Here is a 14262-nt window from a genome sequence, read left to right as displayed (position 1 = left end):
GAGATTTGAAGCTGGAGCCCCCAGTAGAGTAAGTTTTCCTCTCAAGGAGGTCCAACTTTTTTGCATCACGTTTTTTGGGTGATGGGCCTAGTGTCCTTGGCGTGCCCGCTCATTTACCGCCACTACCACTAGGGAATCTGGCAGGGGGAAGTGAGTGTAAAAATATTAAAACCCCTTAGAGGGAACAAAATACTTTCTCTGTCCTCTTCACTGTCAGTGGCAGGGAGGCAGGGGTCTGCCACAGCATCTTGGTGGTCTCCTGTATAGTCTTTATGACCGGTAGGGCAACCTGAGAGGGGCCCAAGGGGGACAGGATATCCACCATGGGATCTGATGTCTCTGCGACCTTCTCAACTTGGATGCCCAGGTTCTGGGCCACCCTGCTTAGGAGCTGTTGGAGGACCCTATTGTCCTCCACTGCAGGAGCCGTGGAGGTTCCAGCCACTGACTCGTCTGGTGAAGATGCGGATGAGGCTCTGACAGGGACTGGCTCTTGTTCCTGGCCTTTGGCACTGAGGAGATGGCGTGATGCCGGGTCTTCCGATAGAGCAACCGGTGCAGCATGGGGCGACTGGGCCTATGCCGAGGTGTATGGAGGAGGCGTGCAGGATTCTGAGGCCACCAACGCCGATCTCCTAGACTGGGACCCCTGGCTTTGGTAGAATGCCCAGGGAATCCAAAAAGGCCCACAGGGTTGGAGCCTGCCATTGCACAGGCCACAGCATTGGGTGGAATTGCTGCCTCTCCCAGTCCGACCTGGAGCGTCTGCACGCCGGTCTATGTCTGCTTCACTAGGACCGAAAGGAATCCGCCTCCAACTCTGATTGGGAGGACTCACTGTGGGAGGACCATGGGGGAGCAGTGCCCACCGGTTCCATGAAGCGGTGCCAGGAGCGTGGGGACCAATGTGGCTCCCCTGCCCGTCTGCTGCTAGAAGGTGCCAGTAACCAGCGCTGAGGGGATGGCAACCTCCGCATACCATCACTGGCTTGCCTCAGGACAGCACCGAAGGTCTCGCGGGTGCCACTGCTGCAGAGCTCAGTGCTGTCTCACCTAGCTGGAGAAGGCAGTGCTGCAAAGGCAATGAGCTCTCTGGCCACCACAAACGTCTCCGGTGTGATGGCAACTCCAACACCTGTTCGCGACCTTCCCAGAGAGGGGAGTCTTGGAGGCCTGGACTCAACTGGTCCCTTGGTGGGGCAGGAGTCGACGGAGTCCGACTAGGCGGTGCCATGTTTACGTGGCCCAAAACAGGTCTCAATGTGCCGGAATCTTTCCGTGCCGGCATGGGTGAGCGCCCTCATCATGCTTCTTTTTTGGGGGCATGGGAGACTGGGAACAGTGGCGCGCACTGCCCTGCACGGAACCCCTGTGCAGGGAACTCTCTCAGTGCCGAGGGTGTCTGAGTCCTTCCTCAGTGCTGAAACTTCTCTCATCAAGACCAGAGCATTACGTACTGAGGTGCTCGGCGTCAGCTCAGCTGACCCCAGGTCTGAGTGGGGATGGAGGGCAGCTTCCATGAGGAATATGTTCAACCACTGATCTCTCTCCTTTTGGGTCCTGGGGCGAAATCCCCTGCAGATTTTACAACAGTCTTTTTGATGCACTTCCCCCAGGCACTTTAAGCAGGAAGTGTGGGGGTCACCCCTGGGCATAGGTTTCACACACTGCACACGGTTTAAACCCCGGGGACCAAGGAGTACCCCTAAACAATATCCTATAAAAATCTAACTATACACTAACCACTACTATTACTAACTACTAATTTAACTAGTTACAGGAGAAGTCTGAAGACTGCTAAGGAGAGAAGCTTGCTGAAGCAAGAAAGAACAAGCGTTCCAGCTAACTATCACAGGCAGTAAGAAGTAACTGAAGTGGTGGCGGGTCGGCAGTGCCCTATATTCAGCACCATGGAGGCGAGACTCCAGGGGACACCTGAACTGACCCAACAGGTATTGCTAGGGGAAAGAGCTTTTACAAAACTGCACTGTTTTCATGATTAAAAAATGGATTGGGAAAATGTGTTTTGCAAAACTGTAAGGGAAATTATTTGTTTAAATTAGAAAAATGCATGACTAGTGTGTGAGAGTCAACAAGTGAACTAAGTTTACATAAGTTAAATTGTTTAGTTTATATATATATATATATATATAAAATTGGAGATATACCAATCTCCTAGAACTGGAAGGGACCTTCCATTTTAAACCCCATTTTCAGTTGCTTATAACTAAGGCTGTGAGATTGTCACAGATTCTGTGACTTTCCATGACTTCTGCAGTGGCCAGTGAAGCTGGTCTGTGGGCCGCCTGAGCAGCCCCCAGGCTAGCCGCACTGGCTGCTGCTGGGGCAGTCTCAGGCCACCACACCTCCCTCCCCCAACAGCAGCAGGAGTTTGGGTGTGTGAGGGGGCTCAGGGCTGGGGCATGGGAAGGGGTGAGGGCTCTGGGCAGCAACATCCCTCGGCTCCAAGCAGCGGCACAGCCAGGGGCTCTGCACACTGCCTCCACCTGCAGGAGCTGCCCCTGCGGTTCCTGGCCAATGGGGGCTGTGGAGCCGGCACTTAGGGCAGAGGCTGTACAGAGAGCTGCCTGGCCACGTCTACACCTAGGAGCAGAGGGAGGGGGAGGATGCTGCTTCTGGGGAAGCATGAAGCCAGGTAAGGAGCCTGCCATCCCACCACCCCACACACCCTCCCCCAAGATTTAGTCAGGGGTATATAGTACTAGTCATGGACAGGTCACGGGCCATGAATTTTTGTTTATTGCCTGTGACCTGTCCATGACTTTTACTAAAAATACCTGTAACTAAAACATATAACAACTGTCAAACGGCATGAGCAGAAGTTTTCCATGTTTGGTGTCTGCCTCAGATTAGATATTTCCCCCCACCTTTTTGCTCAAGCTTAAATCAGTTCAGCCCTTTGCAAAAATTAGGTTGGCAAAGTTACATTAATATAGTGAAAAATAAAAATCAGATAGAAAATGTAACAACTCTAGCGTATCTGTGGTTGGAGTAAGTAGCTGAAATTTGGAAGGACTGTCCTGAAGTCAGAGAGATGCCATTTACTTTCCCTGTGAAAGTCTATCCAGATTTGACTTAGTTATAAACCACAGAAAATTGTTCTCACAACTTCAAGACTTTCAAAACAAAAAGCACAAACCTGTGTGAAATTCCGAGTCGGACACTGCAACTGGTCCCCAAACTCATCACCCATTTTCCACTCACTCTTAAAGTATTCAGATTCTGATTATTCCTACTATCCCTTCCTGAATGAGTGCACTGAGGACATACCTGAATTTTATCAATGTTCCTACAAATATCAGATCCAAACTCTCAGCTCATTCATCTCTCTAAAGGGACGTGGGTTGGAAAGGACAAAGCTGACTGTTGTATTGAAAAATCCCTTGAAAAGAATGACCTTAGAATGGACCACTCCAGAAAGGAAGAAAGGCATAAACATAATCTCCTTAAAACAGGGAAAAAAGTCATTACATGGTTGTTAATCCCCAAAATACATTTAACTTTTTTGCCAAAGCCCCTCAACATAGAAAAATCATAACTCAAGTGGCAGAAGCAGGATCGCTGAAGGAATTTTTGTAGACCGGATCATAAAGTTCTCTAAAGTGGAACTTCAATCCTCATCCATCCTTTTGCAAACAGCTCTGATCCATAGTATCTCTGCTCCAAGCCTTAGCTCTCGCTCTTTCCCTGTTTCAGGAAACACAAACTATTTCATACATGGGCTACCAAAATTCCATTAGATAAGGACAATTCATCCTGATTGAACTCGGCAGGATTCAAAACTGGTGACAGACAGGCAAAAGCCTCTACAGTTCATTATCAAAGCTTTAAGACATTCACTCCCCATAATTGTTAATGTTACATCTTTGAGAATGAGGCTTGTTTTTGAAAAATAAGCTTATCAAATCAAGTTCTCAGCCTGTTCCAGAAGCAGACTGTGGTCTTGTAGTTACAGATAGCATAACTAAATGTAACAATGCCCCTATTTTGGTAATCTCTGGGGAACGAACTCAGGCCCTCTAGATGTAAAAGCATGAACCTCTACCACTTGAACTGAAGAATCTGATCTCTTGTCTTAGTTAACATGTAAACTATGTTAGCATGCGTTACAGATTCCCCTAGTCTCAAAGACGGTATGGTAAATTTGCTCTGTTATATTAGGAACTGGGGTTCTGTTCCCGTGTCTGTAGTGACCTTGTGCAAGCTCTTAGCTATCTTATCTCTGAAATAGGCTAATTACAGTTATACCCACCAGACAGCAGTTTGAGCCATATTCTCATAAGGGTATACAAAAATATTAACATCAGTCCATGGAAGAACTAGGACGAGAACTCATGATCTCTGGGCTAGCAGGGAATTGTTGGAGAAGTCTCTCTCAATCTGGTTGTTTCTCAAAATTGTGATGGCGAAAGCGTCTCACCATGGCAAGACAGTCTACAGCAGAGGCTACATCATATTACTCGTCATAAAAATCACAAAAGTTTGCAACAGTACGTAAGTAACATTCCAAAAATATCAACTGTCATTCAAGACATGACTGTTTATGTAAAAGATTCATTACACAGGAGGTCTGCATATTTTCAGAGGTAGGTAGCTAGCACTACAAGTGAGCGCTAGATAAACAATTAGTTTTAAAAAGGTATTTCATCATTAATTATTCTAAACATGTTCTGCTTCCCAAACGTTGGCCTGCTTCCATCCCCAAAAGTGTAGCCAGCTCCCATATTGACACTACAGCCTGTCACATGACACATTTTAACATCTACAGTAGAACCTCAGAGTTATGAACACCTCAGGAATGGAGGTTGTTAGTTATGAACATTTCAGAGTTACGTAGTCTCAATAAAACGTTCTGGTTGTTCTTTCAAAAGTTTACAACTGAACAAGGACTTAATACAGCTTTGAAACTTTACTATGCAGAAGAAAAATGCAGTTTTTAACCATCTTAATTGAAAGGAAACCAGCACAGAAACAGTTTCCTTACTTTATCAAATCTTTTTTCTTAAACTTTCCTTTTTTTTTTTAATAGTTTATGTTTAACACAGTACTGTACTGTATTTGCACTTTTTGGGGGAGATCGGGGGTCTCTGCTGCTGCCTGATTGCATATTTCTGGTTCCAAATAAGGTGTGTAGTTGACCGATCAGTTCATAACTCTGAGGTTGTACTGTAGATCAGTCTACTGATTAAAGAAGAAGCAAGGTCATAGGGGGCCAAACAGCATGACAAATGTGTTACTGTGTTTTCAAGTAAGCAAAATTGTACCACATACTTAACTCAAACCATTAGGTCCTGTTTACACTATGAAAAATGGAATCCTTTAATCACTACTGGTAAAACTAAGGGCTTGTCTACACTATCTTCCGGCTCAGCAGGCAGCGATCGATCCAGCAGGGGTCAATTTATCATGTCTAGTATAAACACGATAATCGACCGCTGAGCACTCTCCCATCGACTCCAGTGCTCCACCAGCACGAGGAGCGCAAGCAGAGTCAATAGGAGAGTTTCAGCTGTCGACTTACCGCAGTGAAGACACCATGGTAAGTAGATCTAAGTACGTCAACTTCAGTGACACTATTCACGTAGCTGAAGTTGCGTATCTTAGATCGAACCCACATGATAGTGTAGACAAGCCCTCAATCAGGGGTAGTAGTAGACATTGCTCATGCATTTTTACCACTATGTCATCTATCCCCTGCCCAGAGCCCCCCCAAGCCTCATCTCTATGCTTCTTCAGTAGCCTCAAAGCTAACGGGAAATTCCAACATGGTGCATGCTAGGTGCATCACATTGGCTCTGGTGCTAGTTGAGCCTTCAAAGTTGCTAGCAGAAAAATAAAAAGACTAGCTTAGAATCATGTGCGTGGAATGTCTCTTATCTTTGCTATTTAGCACCTAGATGAAGAGCTAATGGAAAGCACAGCTCAAACAACAGTTTTGCTTTTAAAGACTTCATCCAACTTTATGACTGACACTGCTCAAAACGACACACATCTATTTCATGCTTTTGACAAGTTTAAGATGACATGGTTCCTTTGCTTATAGCACTCAGCTGAATGAAAAATGTGGTCTGGATGAAAGCTGGAGGCATGTAGGAATGTATAGTGGTCAGTAGGTTTCTGGTATAGGGTGGTGTTTATGTGACCATTGCTTATTAGCACTGCAGTGTCTAGGAAGTGGATCTCTTGTATGGACTGGTCCAGGCTGAGGTTGATGAGGCTGAATAGTGTCTCCGATAATGTCACGGCAAACCCAGTTGGCTGAACTTTGTCACTTTGTCCTCACCCACAACTATTTCAGATTTGGGGACAATTTATACCTTCAAGTCAGAGGGACTGCTATGGGTACCCGCATGGCCCCACAGTATGCCAACATCTTTATGGCTGACTTAGAACAAAGCTTCCTCGGCTCTCATCCGCTACGACCCCTACTCTACTTGCGCTACATTGATGATATATTCATCATCTGTACCCATGGGAAGGAGGCCCTTGAGGAATTCCACCAGGATTTCAACAATTTCCACCCCACCATCAACCTCAGCCTAGACCAGTCCACACAAGAGATCCACTTCCTAGACACTTCAGTGCTAATAAGCGACGGTCACATAAACACCACCCTGTACAGGAAACTACTGACTGCAATACTTACATACATGCCTCCAGCTTCCATCCTGACCACATCACACGATCCACTGTCTGCAACCAACCTCTAAGATACAACCGCATTTGCTCCAATCCCTCAGAGACAAACACCTACAGGATCTTTATCAAGCATTCTTAAAACTACAATACCCACCTGCTGAAGTTAAGAAACAGATTGACAGAGCCTGAAGGCTACCCAGAAGTCACCTATTACAAGACAGGCCCAACAAAGAAAGTAACAGAACGCCACTAGCCGTCACCTACAGCCCCCAACTAGAACCTCTCCAGCACATCATCAAGGATCTACAACCTATCCTGAAGGACGATTCCTTACTCTCACCGACATTGGGAGACAGCCAGTCCTCGCTTACAGACAGCCCTCCAACCTGAAGCAAATACTCACCAGCAACTACACACCACGCAATAAAAACCACTAACCCAGGAACCAAACTCCGTTGCCAACTCTGTCCACATATCTATTCAAGGGACCTAACCACATCAGCCACACCATCAGCGGTTTGTTCACCTGCACATCTACCAATGTGATATATGCCATCATGTGCCAGCAATTCTCCTCTGCCAGGTACGTTGACCAAACCGGACAGTCTCTATGCAAAAGAATAAATGGACACAAACCTGACATCAGGAATTATAACATTCAAAAACCCAGTAGGAGAACATTTCAACCTCCCTGGTCACTCAATAACAGACTTAATAGTGGCAATTCTTCAACAACAAAAAAATCAAAAACAGACTCCAATGTGAAACTGCAGAACTGGAATTAATTTGCAAACTGGACACCATCAAATTAGGCCTGAATAAAAACTGGGTGGGAGTGGATGGGTCATTACAAAAACTAATTTTACCATACTAATTTCCCCCTATTGTTACTCAAACCTTCTTGTAAACTGTTTGAAATGGGCCAACCTCATTACCACTACAAAAGTGATTTTTCCTCCCTTGGTATTCTACTGTTAATTGAATTGTCTCGTTAGACTAACCCCCCACTTGGTAAGGCAACTCCCATCTTTTCATGTACTATCTATCTATCTATCTATATATAGACACACACACACACCTGCTACTGTATTTTCCACTCCATGCATCTGATGAAGTGGGTTCTAGCCCACAAAAGCTTATGCCCAAATAAATGTGTTAGTCTCTAAGGTGCCACAAGAACTCCTTCTTGTTTTTGCTGATAGAGACTAACACGGCTACCACTCTGAAACCAATCTAAAAAGGGTGTAGGATGCATGCAGCTACAAAGTACTGTGGGATTAGGAACCTGGAAGCAAATAGCAGCTCTTTTGGGGGCTGTACGTGGGGGGGAAAGGTTGAAAAATCCTGATCTATTTTAGCTTTGTTCTTGTCATGTAATTTAAAAAAAAAAAATCAAGAAATGCTCAGGGATGGAAATAGAAGTTCAAATATATGCAAAAATGATGAAATGTTAATAAGAGACCCTGAGCTAACTACTACATTTATTCGCTTGCCCCAATGGAAAGTGATTTGTTTCTAATTACATACATTTGAACACCACTTGCAGCAACATTGTGAGGAATTCCACAAAAAATATTGTTTTGATTCAGTATCTGATACCATCACAATGGCAGTTTTGACTTCAAACCTTTAAAACATTTCCTATCATCTAAAACTGGTCTGGAGAAAAAGCAGCGTCAAACAATTAGTTTTTATCTGCCATAATAATTAAGTTGAGAGAGAACTGAAAAGCCAAATGGGTATACTGCTTATGTTAACTTACTTTAGCTACGGTTCAAAGAATTTTAAATACAAAAAACCCTTTAACAAACAGATTTTACCCAAATTAAAATGTAACAGCTTGGCCTGCCAAAAAAAAAATGAAGCCAATTTAAAATCCAACTAGACCCAACCAAATACTCCAGAAATAATGAAACCTAAGTGTACACAGGCCAGAGAAACAGATGGCAAACCCATGTTAGGAAAATCCATGTAGCTTGTTTTAACCAATCAGAGAACAAAGCAAGATGCCATTTCACCTCAAAGAGCAGCCATGGTGCTCTTTATTCGACAGTAATTACTCTATAAACACATACACTTCTCTCCAAAAGAAAACAATACCAAACAGGAGTCCAAGATATTAAAAATGAAATTTTGAAGAGTAGGTAGAAATTATTAGTAGAAATGGATACAGCAATTCAGAACCTTTCTAGCAACAGCTCTCCTGACAGCATAAAGTCTGAAAAACTGACAGGGAATAGATCTCAGCTAGTCACACAGCAACTAACTCCAAAAAGTTATTAAAATATACCTTCTATGAAGTGAACATTTCAAGGATCAGCAACTGTTCATAGAACTTTGCACCTCTAGGTCAGCGGTTCACATCCAGATGAGACCAGTACTTATGAGTTATCTAATGATCAGGGTGAAGCAATATAAAAACAACTTTTTTAAAATCTTTGATTTAATTGAGGCTGAACCTTTTTAAAACTAATTTATAATTAACTAAGCATATAAAGACATACTACTGAGGGTGTATCTTATTTGAATTTATTGGGTTGCCACAAGAAAAAAAAACAAAATACTTACAACTGAAGCTCTGATCTTGCAAATATTTAAGCAGATATGTAATTTTACTCACATGATTAGCCCCACTGATTTCAGTGGGGCTATCAATGTGCTTAAAGTTAAATACCTGTATCTTCCTAACATTCAGTGCATAACAGGCTAAAATTGTATTTTTATTAAAAACTTCTTAGTGGCGGCGAATCTTTGTCAAATCAAAATAAAAGTACAATAGTGCTAACAATGAAAATTTTAGTTTTTCCATAAATCAACAGTTATTGTGAACTACTTCTTATAAAGAGGCCAACATTTTCAAAAAACAGAATATTTAAGCACCTAAAGGTGGACTTTTCTGAAGAACTAAAACTAGTGGCACAAGGCTCACTGACTTCAAACTCAGATGAAGAAGCATAGCTTGGATGAAGCAATTCAACTTTCTTGATTTGTAGAAGCCTGATATATCAGCAGCCGACGCTGACTGAAAATACAGCATAGGCTATTTTCTTCACTATTTTGCAACTGGAGGGATAGCTCAGTGGTCTGAACATTGGCCTACTAAACCCAGGGTTGTGAGTTCAATCCTTGAGGTGGCCATTTGGGGATTGGTCCTGCTTTGAGCAGGGGGTTGGACTAGATGATCCCTTGAGGTCCGTTTCAACCCTAATAATCTATGATTCTATAATAACTATGTTAATGAGGCCCTGGACTTTTCTCTTCCAGCATAATGAACATTTTAAATGTGATACCTCCATGTAAAATATGAAATTCTAGGGAACTAAAGTACAAAGCTCAGTTTAGCAATTTAAAACTACAAAATGGAAAGAAAGTAAATAAACATGCAAATAAAAATCTGCTTTCATTTAATAACTGAAGCAAACAATTTTTAAATTAAAAATGGGATGTTTTTAAAATCTTTTTTATCCGGACAGATTGGTATTTATTAAACATTTTGAGTCAGGCCTCTTGCTGATCTCTAAGGGCTTGTCTACACTTACCAGGAGATCGACGAGCAGTGATCGATGCATCGGTGGTCAATTTTGCGGGTCTACTGAAGACCCACTACAATCGATCGCAGATCGCTCTCCCATTGACTCCTGTACTCCACCGGATCGAGAAGAGTAGGGGGAGTCGACGGTAGAGCGTCTCCCATCAACATTGCGTAGTGTGGTCCCTGCAGTAAGTAGATCTAAGCTACATTGATCTGAGTTATGCTATTCACGTAACTCGAATTGCGTAGCTTAGATCGAATTTCCCCTGTAGTGTAGACAAGGCCTAAGAGGGCAATCAATTAATGTCCAAGATGACTAATTTGCCCTCTGCACCATAAGTGTTCTTAGAAATCTCTAGAACAGAAGTACAACGCAAGTTGGACAGAATGGGGAAGTTTGTTTTGCATCTGCCATACTTATTCCGCAAAGAAACAGAACACTTTACTGTCTAGTAATAGCTGGTATTTGTTAAGTGTTACAACCAGCTCCATACATTTCACTCTCCCTATCCCAAGAAGCTTACAAGCTAATCTTTTCAAGTCCACTATATTTACTTTGAAAACATGGTTGTTCAGAACATAAAACTTTACTGTAAGGGTGTAAAGAAGAGCAATTACATTAAGCAATTAATAACTGTAGAATAATACCATGTATATTAGGTAGGACTACAAATACACCTCACTGTAAATGTTAACATACCAGCATAATTAATTTCTTTAACCACAATATTTCAGAAATCAAATGAAAAAATTAATAAGCTGATGATAGTTAGAATAGATTTTATTCCCTTTTTTAGTAAGGAGTGTCCTTGAGGTTTGTAGACTATAATTTGTAATATATAAATTAAATCTATGCAGCTGGAAGTCAACATGCAGCAGCCTGCTGGTGGCACACTTCAGTTATCCTGAGACATCACAAATTCAGAGCACTCATTGTGACAATAAAATTCCCAATGCAGACTTGTGAAGTTAGTTCTAAAAAACATATTTAGCAGTAATAAAAAGACTTCCTTTTCCTCCTTCACCACGGTACTTTGTTGGGTTATTTAATTTTCTCCAAAGATTTTAGAAATATAGTTTCTTACATCAGCTGACATTCAAACCACATAGTAAACCTTGAATTTGTAGCACTAAACTATTTTACAATTTTAAGATTATAGAACTGGAAAAGTAGAAACTTAAAGGTTCTTTGACCATTAGGTATGCAAAAGTGTAATTAAGCATTTAGGTACAACTATCTCACAGAATAGAATCATAGCATAGTGGCACAGTGGAAGTGTGCTGGGCCCATAACCCAGAGGTCAATGGATCGAAACCATCCTCTACTACGCATGTGCTTGTTTCTCAATCCTTGAGGGGACCACATAGGGATCTAGGGCAAAAATTTGTCTGGGGATTGGTCCTGCTTTGAGCAGGGCATTGGACTAGATGACCTCCTGAGATCCCTTCCAACCCTGATATTCTATGATCTCAGCCACTAGGAGAACATATACTTGTTAATAACTAAAATGTTGTGATGCTCTCACCCCTTTTGGGCCACTCCAAAAGAAACATTGTATACCCCAATGAAATTCTGAAATTACAAGTAATTTAAGGAATTTATTTAATTTAGCCCAATGCTCAAATACCTTAATCACATTTCAAATTGCACAGCATAAATCTTCTTGGTAGTCCTGGTTTTCAGTTCTGTAATTAGTTAAACCACATGCCCCATCACCAACTACTCTACAGGGCATTGTGCTTCTCTTTACATCACTATTGTCTGCTGGTTGAGATGTATGTCTGTGCTTGCATCTTCTTCAGTCAGCCCCTCCATCCCTCTCTAATTGTTGCTCTTTACAGACAGGATCCCTCAATTCTATTAGTTTCTTGAATTTGAGTTTGCTAGAGTAATACCACTCTGAGGGCTTGTCTACACCACGCAGCTTTTAGCAACACGGCTGTGTCAACACAGCTTTGTCACTAAAACTCAGCGTGTGTAAACGCTCTTTTTCGGTACTTTGTCGGCACTTTTGCCAACAAAATACTTCTAGCCTCACGAGCAGCAGCTTTGTCAGCAGGATAGTGCTCCTGCCGACAAAGCCGCGTTCACATTGCCACTTGCATCGGCAAAACTTTTGTTCTTCACAGGGAGGGTGGGCTTTTTTAAGTACCCGTGAAAGAAAAAAGTTCTGTTGACAACTTCGCAGTGTAGACAAACCCTGAGCAACTAGTGCCTATGCATAAACAACTCTAAATAAATCTACAGTTAGGGAATGCAAGAGCCCACTGCTGAAAAAAAATACATTTTAAAGTGGGGAAGCCCCTCACCATACCCACTCCTTAAGACCATTGCACCGTGGAAGATTAAGCATGAAAATATTGTACTCACGCATCAATGAACTACATTTAAAGATTAGATTATCCTGGTCAGTTTTTATAGTATTTCATCAACTTTTTTAAAGGATAAATTTCAAAAGGTAATTTTAGTGAACATGGAATGCTTTAAACCCATTTCGATCCTTTGTATTTAAATCAGTGTTAGAAATGTGACTGAATGATACTATTTTCTAATCCCAAAACAGAGCCATTGGTATGTTTGCATGTTAGGCTCCTAAACTGCCTTTTAGTTAAGTACCAAGAAACCAAATCCAAACTGTAGCTTTAGCGATGGATACGTTTAGTGGAGAGAAGTGAGTATAGTTACAGAATTGATTTTAAAGGCAATTACCTATGATGTAAATTGCGAGAACTAATACAAGTCGAGTTTAACTAGCATAGCACAAAACCAGATGCCAGGAATGGTAGGGAGATAGAAACGGACACTATGAACGGTCCTCGGTGCAGCTGCCTGCAGTCACCGTGCAGCTGGCTGGCTAGGGGGTCGCGCTAACACCCACCCGAAAACAATCAGTTACCTTCAGGCCCAAAGCCATCAGCCTTGTTTGAGAACTAGCCCCAGAACGAGCCACGCAAACCAGACACCGTCAGGCGACAGCCCAGCGAGCCGGACCCTCCAGCCAACTTGCTCCATGGATTGAGCAATTCGCAGCCTCCCTCCCCCTCCCCAGAGAGCCCAGGGCTGCAGGCGGCTTCCTCGGCCGCTTTGAATCCAGACCGCCGCTTCCAGCGCGTCCCGCTCTCCGGACAGACCGTCCTGCGGCTGGGGGCGATGCGGGGAGCGGCCAGCCTCAGCCGCGAGCCGCCGGCCGGACCGGCCCCTCAGCGCGGGGCCCCCCGCACCCCTCGGTGCCCAGGGAAACGAGACCGGCGGCCCCGCACCTGCAGCCGCGCGGCTCCCCGCGCCGCCGCCACCGCCGCCCCAGCCCCGGACCCAGGCCCGCGCAGCCCCGCGCCCACCCGCTCCCCGCCGGGAGCCCGCCGCCCCGGCTCGCCGCAGCCCCCATCCCCTCGGCGCCCGCGGGAGGGAGGCTGGCGGGCGGCCCGGGCACGGAGCGTCAGGACCTGGACAGGTCCCGGCGGGGCGGGGCGGGGCGGGGGCGAGAGAGCAGCCGCGAGCCCCGCCAGGGCCGCCCCTCACCTGGCCGCGGCTCCTAGGGCTCCCCGCGCTCCGCCACTGGCCGGCCGGCGGCGGCCTCGCGCTCCCCTCAGCCGACACGGAGCGCGGGCGGCAGCGGCTACGGCGCTGCTCGGCTCAGGCCGACCGGCCCCGCGCGCGCGCGCGCTGCTCCACAGCCCCGCAGGCGCGAGCCCGCCAACGCGCCGGCTGCGCGTTCACGCGCCAGCCTCAGACTCCGCGCGCCACCCAGGGCCGCCGGCCAATTGGGCCGCAGCGGGCATGGGCGGGGGCTGGGGGAAGGCCTTGGCGCGCGCGCCGAAGCTAGAGAGGCCGCCGTGCGACCCGAGGGGCGGAGTCAGAGGGAGGAACCCGGCCGCTGATTGGAGGGAGGCACGGAGCCGTGCACGCGCCCTTTCCCCGTCCTCGCCCGGCTGCGAGGCTCTGCAGAGTGGCTCGGGAGCGCGGGGCGCGTGCCCCAGCGCCAGCGGGAAGCGGGGTGGGCGGCAGGTGCAGGCGCCGCGGGGCGCTCGGGCCGGTGCGGCTCGCGACAGGCCCCTGCCCTGCTGCTCCC

General features: G+C 45.4%; 1 protein-coding gene across 4 annotated transcripts in view; it reads right to left on the bottom strand.

The window, feature by feature from the left end:
* ADARB1 (adenosine deaminase RNA specific B1) overlaps positions 1-13844 on the bottom strand; it is a 271564-nt gene extending 257720 nt beyond the window's left edge. For all 4 annotated transcript variants that reach the window (XM_045032826.1, XM_045032829.1, XM_045032828.1 and 1 more), the window contains exon 1: positions 13713-13844. The gene's annotated coding sequence lies outside the window, so the exon portion shown is untranslated. The remainder of the gene's footprint in view (positions 1-13712) is intronic.
* Positions 13845-14262: the final 418 nt, after the last annotated feature.

Source organism: Mauremys mutica, chromosome 10 (genome assembly GCF_020497125.1).
Source record: "Mauremys mutica isolate MM-2020 ecotype Southern chromosome 10, ASM2049712v1, whole genome shotgun sequence".
In the NCBI taxonomy this organism is placed as follows: Eukaryota; Metazoa; Chordata; order Testudines; family Geoemydidae; genus Mauremys; species Mauremys mutica.
The sequence above is the reverse complement of the archived record's forward strand: the minus strand, read 5'-3'. Positions and strand labels throughout refer to the sequence as shown.